We start from the raw sequence: 5,251 nt of genomic DNA, 5'->3' as shown, positions 1-5,251 counted from the left end.
ATTGCAAACTGCTCATGATACCCACCTTAAAGGGATGTCTTAAGCATTAAGAAACCAGCAGGTGTGGAAAACCGTGTCATTTAATAAATGGGAGTTTCCTCTTTTCCTCTCCACCTCCTTTCAGATCCTCCCTCTCCTCCCACCTTCCTTGCCACCTCCCCCTGCTTCCTCTCCCCCCCCCCTATTCTCCACCTGTAACTTCTCCCAAGCATCCCCTTCCTGGTCATCAACCCTTTAGGCTCAGAAGTCCCTACGCTCCAGGTGGCCTTACTTGAAGGACCGGGTGGGGAGAGGGGCTCAGAGATATCAAATGGCTACGGGGGCTCCTGAGGCCAATAATGGAGTCTTGAGCTGCAGTGGGTTCCGAGGGGTGGCTCAAGAAGGACAGCCCATCCCGGGTGGGGACGAGGACGCCCTGCTCGGGGTCCGACTCTCCCGGACCCGGAGCAGCCGCCGTGACCTTGAGCGGGAGGCGGGGGCGCGGAGGGGACGGGGCCCCGCAGGGCAGGTCCGCCCCGCCCCGCCCCGGCCTCTCCCGCCTCGCCGGCCCCGCCCCCCGCGGCCGCGTCTCCTCCCCTCACTGCAGCGCTCGCCGCGCTCGCCCATCCTTCAGCCGCCTCCCGCCGCCGCCTCGGCGCAGACTGCTAAGCTCAGCAAGTCTTGCGGCAAAGGCACTTCGGACCGAGTTGGGGCCGGGGCGGTGCGGGGACTCCGGGCCCCGGGGGAACGGACGCTCCTCTGCACCGCGGCCAGCGCCGCGCCCTTGCAGCCCGCCGCCCCCTCACTTCGGGAACCCGGGATCCCTCCTGCCTGGCCGCTCCGGGTAAGTCCGTCCCCCCGCCCGTGGGGGGGCACCGACTCCCCCTCCAAAGTTTCTCTTCCCGGGGCGGGTTTTCCGCTACTCGGCGGAGGGACCCGGGGGTGGGCCGACGGGGCTCCCGGGGGTGGGGGGAGGGTCCGGGAAGTTCGGGGCCAAGGCGGCCGGGCGCCCGCACCGTCCTTCGGGGGGAGTTTGGACGCGTGCGGGTGGAAGGTTCGTTTTGCGAAGCTGGACCTGAGGGGCGAGGAGCCCGCGGCTCTGCGGGCTTGCGGCGGGAGGAGGGAGCAGCTTTCCTCCCTGGGTTCGGGGGCGATGAGGTGCAGAGCGGAGCGGCGGGCCGACGTCCCCGGAGCCCTCGGGTTCTGCGTCCTCGCCGCTCCCGCCCTGTCTCCTGGACGCCCCCCACCCCGCGTGTCGCCCACCCCCCGCCCGCCGGGGCCGTCTCCAACCCAGCTTCTTTCGCCCCCGCCTCGCGCTTCAGGGACCCCCGGCCTTGCCGTCGTGGGAGGGGGAGGGGGGGGTCTGCGGGCTCTGGGGGGAAGAGACCCATCAGGGAGAGGGTGGGTGGTGGTGGCGGGGGACAGACTCCAGGGACTATCTGGAAGTGAGGGTCGAGAGGAACTGGGACAGGGACGCGAGAGGGGGATGGAAGCACCCCTAGTCTCTCTCCAAATCTCATGACTCAGCACGACCTAGGACGTCCCGTCCCTGCTTCAGCCCTCCTCCCCAGGGCTGGGCTCCCAGACCCAGAAAGTGCAGACTACCCCAGCTCGCTTTTCTGGACTCCTTCATTTACCTTCCCCATTTGCGTCGCAAATGCGACCCCTTCCCCTGTCTCTGTTCACTCATCTTTCTCTCAGGACACGGGGGCTTTATTTTTTTTAACTAAAAGGATAGATGATTTATCCTTATCCTATCCCGTTAACCCAGCCCCTCCTCCTTTCTCCTTTTCACCCTTCCATTCCCACATTCCACAGGTGCCTTCGCGACACCCCCAGCCCATGGTGTGTGTGGGGGCCTCTAAAGCCCCATCTCTCCTGCTGCAGCATCCTCCCCCCACTCACTGTTGAGGTAGAGAAGTAAATGTTCTGGCTGCTTTCTCCTGTGGCGGCAGAAAGGAGTGCAAGGACATAGGAGGTGGCCCAGGAGGGGGGCACTGCGGTGGGGGAGAGAAGGGCAGAGGCCTGATAGGGAGGGTGGACCTGGATTGGAATGGAGTGGGCATAAGGATGAAGAAGTCCTAGGCTCTGTGTATCCAGAAAGAGAGGAAGGTGGGCCAAGGTCTAACCTGGAGAGAGCTGGGGGGCACCCTTCCCCCTCTCCTCCTACTGCTGTCCTGAGAGGGTCTCCCATGTGTAAGAGATTCTCCTCAACCTGAGCCAGCCAGCTCTTGGTAACCTGGGCACACCGTGGGTGTGACCACGAGGAGCAGGACAGCCCTTAATCTTTCCAGTCATCTCCTCTGTGTAGGTCCAAGTGCAGACTTCGGGCTGCTAGAAACATCTCTGTGTCCACCAACGGAGCCAAAAGAAGCCATGCCCAGGGCCCCTAGGACAGGGCCAGAGGGGCAGGTGGGAGGGGGTTGGGCGGTTCTGATGCAGTGGTACGTGCGTGCGGCCTGGCGTGCGTGCGGGCCTGGCGAGCAGTGGCCTGGCAGCCACTACCAGCTGCAGCCTGTGTCAGGGCCCCAGGGGTGAGTCAGCGTCAGGGGTCCACACGAGGCAAATTGAGACCTGGGCCGGGGTGCCCAGCCCCAGCCCTGCTTCTCTTCGCCATGCCCCTGGGAATGACTGGTGCTAGCTCAACCCTCAGTCCCGGGCTTCTCTCCGGGGTGCCGCCAGCTTCTGTCCTGCTTGGTGCTCTGACAGATCCCTGGCTTCATCATCTAGGACACCCCTGGGGGGACTTGCTTCTTCTGGGGACCTCTTGGGTTTGATCCTGGCCCAATCTCCATTCCTTGCCCAAGGAGGAGCTGGGGAGCTTCTGGAAAGCTGAAAAAGGAGAAGACAGATGTAAGTGTTCTAATTCCAGAATCACAGAGACCAGGCTTACTGTCCCTAGGAGAAGGAGACCAGAGGTCATTCTCCCTTTCACCCTCAGTCAGCTGCCATGCAGATGTGACAGGAATGTCCCTGGCACTGCAGGGAACCGTGGGCGTGTGGGCTTTGGAGATGGCTGGAGAAGCCTCTTCCCTGCTCTCCCTGAGCCAGGATTTCCCAGCCCCAGGTGAACCTGACCTCCAGTGACCCTTGTGCCTCTACCTGGACTCTGTCCTCTCTCAGCGGAGTCTCCTGTCTCTTCTCAACAACCCTGTGGAGTCTGTGCAGCCCTTTCAGGAGAGCAGATAGAAGGGCAGCGGGTGCTCTGGGATCCAGGGTGTGGGAAGGATGGGGAAGATGGAGGGGGAGGAAGTTGGGGTTCAAGGGGCTCTTCACCTCCTTCCTTAGAAGCATCCTCGGGGATAGTCAAAGGCTGTGGAGAATAGACTTGCTGTTTCATTTGCCTTTGGATTTGGGCTTTCCTGATCTGGGTTCTAGCTGAACCTGGGTCTGCTTTTTTTGTGCAAGACACGCAGAAGGTCCAGAGTGATGGAGATGATTTTTGAGAAATGGAGTGGCAAGCTGGAGGGAACAATAGGGGGTGTTTACTCGGTACAGGATAGTGGTTAACATAGGAAGCAGCAGACCAGCAGGTTTGGGTTCATAATCCCAGGGCCACGAATTATAAAGTGTGTGGCTTTATTAATTCATTCATGCAACAGATATTTATTGGTGAGCACCTACTATGTGCATTGTTCTAGTCACTGTGGATACAGCAGGGGACAGACAAAACCCCCAGCCCTTGTGCATTTTGCCTTCCAGCAGGCCTAAGCAGATTGCTTAGCTACTCAGCGTCAGTTTCTACATTCATTCAACTATTAGCTTTTGAGAGTTGATTGTGTGCCGAGGGTATGTAAGGCCATGGAAATTCAGTTGGGAACAAAATAGACCTGTTCCGGCCCTCATGGCACTTACCATCTAGTGAATAACACATAGGATTAATGACATTATTACATGAATAATTCACCACAACTGTGACACCTGTTAGGAAGACATACAAGATGCTTCCAGACCATGCAATGGGGTGACCTGACCAGGTCTGGAAGGTTTCATCTATAAATCCGAGGTAATATTACTTATCCCGCAAGGTAGGAAGCATCCAGTAAATGAAAACGTATTCATATGGCACCCTGGACAGACACAATTCTAAATTTCCTCCAAGACTAACCATCACACATGCAACGAGCTGCTTATTCATGCTCCACTAGGTCAGGGAAACCAAGGTAGAGAAGCCAGGATCCAGTCCTGGGTTCTCCTGAGGACAGGGAGTCCGTGACGAATAACACGGTTCCACTGGTGAAATGTCAAGTCATGGAGACGGTCTAGTGCCTCCAGCCAGATTGCCTGGGTTCCTCCTGGTTCTGCCCCTCCCTCTGACTTGAGGCAAGTTAATCAAATTCTGTTTCTCAGTCTACCTGTCTGTAGAGTGGAGATAAAACCTGAATCTATGACACAGGCAGTTTTTGTGAGGATGAAATACGTTAATTCCTGGAAAGGGTTAGAGCAGCGCCTAGCACCTGGTGAAAGCCAGGCAAGTGTGTTCCGCTGTTGTTATGTTGCCCGCCAGCCCTCCCAGTCCCTTCCCTGCCCACAGCCCGGATTCTTTCGGATCACTTTCCACCTCTGTTGATCTTCAAAACTCAAAGGAAGGAGCTGCTATAACTTCTTCGGTGGCCATTCTAGGATTTCCTCCCTCTGACTTTCACGCAGTTCTTTATGCCTGACGAGGCCGTATGTTTTCAAAGCTTAATTTCTGGGAAGGATTTGTCCTAGCAGTCCTACATTTCCATCCCTGGAACTGATAGTTCAGGGTAGGAGCCAGAGTGATGGGTACATTTGGATCCGGGCCTAGAGGGACGTGAGCAGTCATTGTGAGTTGAGCGCAGGGAGCACCTAGCTGCCAGCAACCCCCCCCCAAGAGGTCTGTGCTTCAGCAAGGGGTCTAAAATTAAACATCAGGAAGGATGCCCCAAATACATGGTACGCAAGAGATGTTCTAAAAGCTTCCTCCCTGGATAATTTCCAGACTAGGACAGACTTCCCCACCTGTCTGGTCAGGAGACCATAGGACTGAATGGCCGGGTTGGGGAGGTTGGATCCTTAGGGAAGGAGGCTGTGAGTTGCTTGGTCCATTATCATAGCCACTGACACTCGGAGGGTTGGGTGCTACCAGGCAGCTCCCAGATTGGGGGTCAGGGGCAAGAGAAGAAGAGGAAAGCCCTGCTGTTTTAAAGTCAGGAGAGCCCCCTTTTTGACCTTTTTGTTTGGGGCCTTGGCATTTCAGCTTTTGCTATAGGCAACACTCCCCATTGGGCTTAAGAAATGGCATAGC

This window comes from Ursus maritimus, unplaced genomic scaffold (genome assembly GCF_017311325.1).
Source record: "Ursus maritimus isolate PB19 unplaced genomic scaffold, ASM1731132v1 scaffold_2, whole genome shotgun sequence".
Taxonomy (NCBI): domain Eukaryota; kingdom Metazoa; phylum Chordata; class Mammalia; order Carnivora; family Ursidae; genus Ursus; species Ursus maritimus.
The sequence above is the reverse complement of the archived record's forward strand: the minus strand, read 5'-3'. Positions refer to the sequence as shown.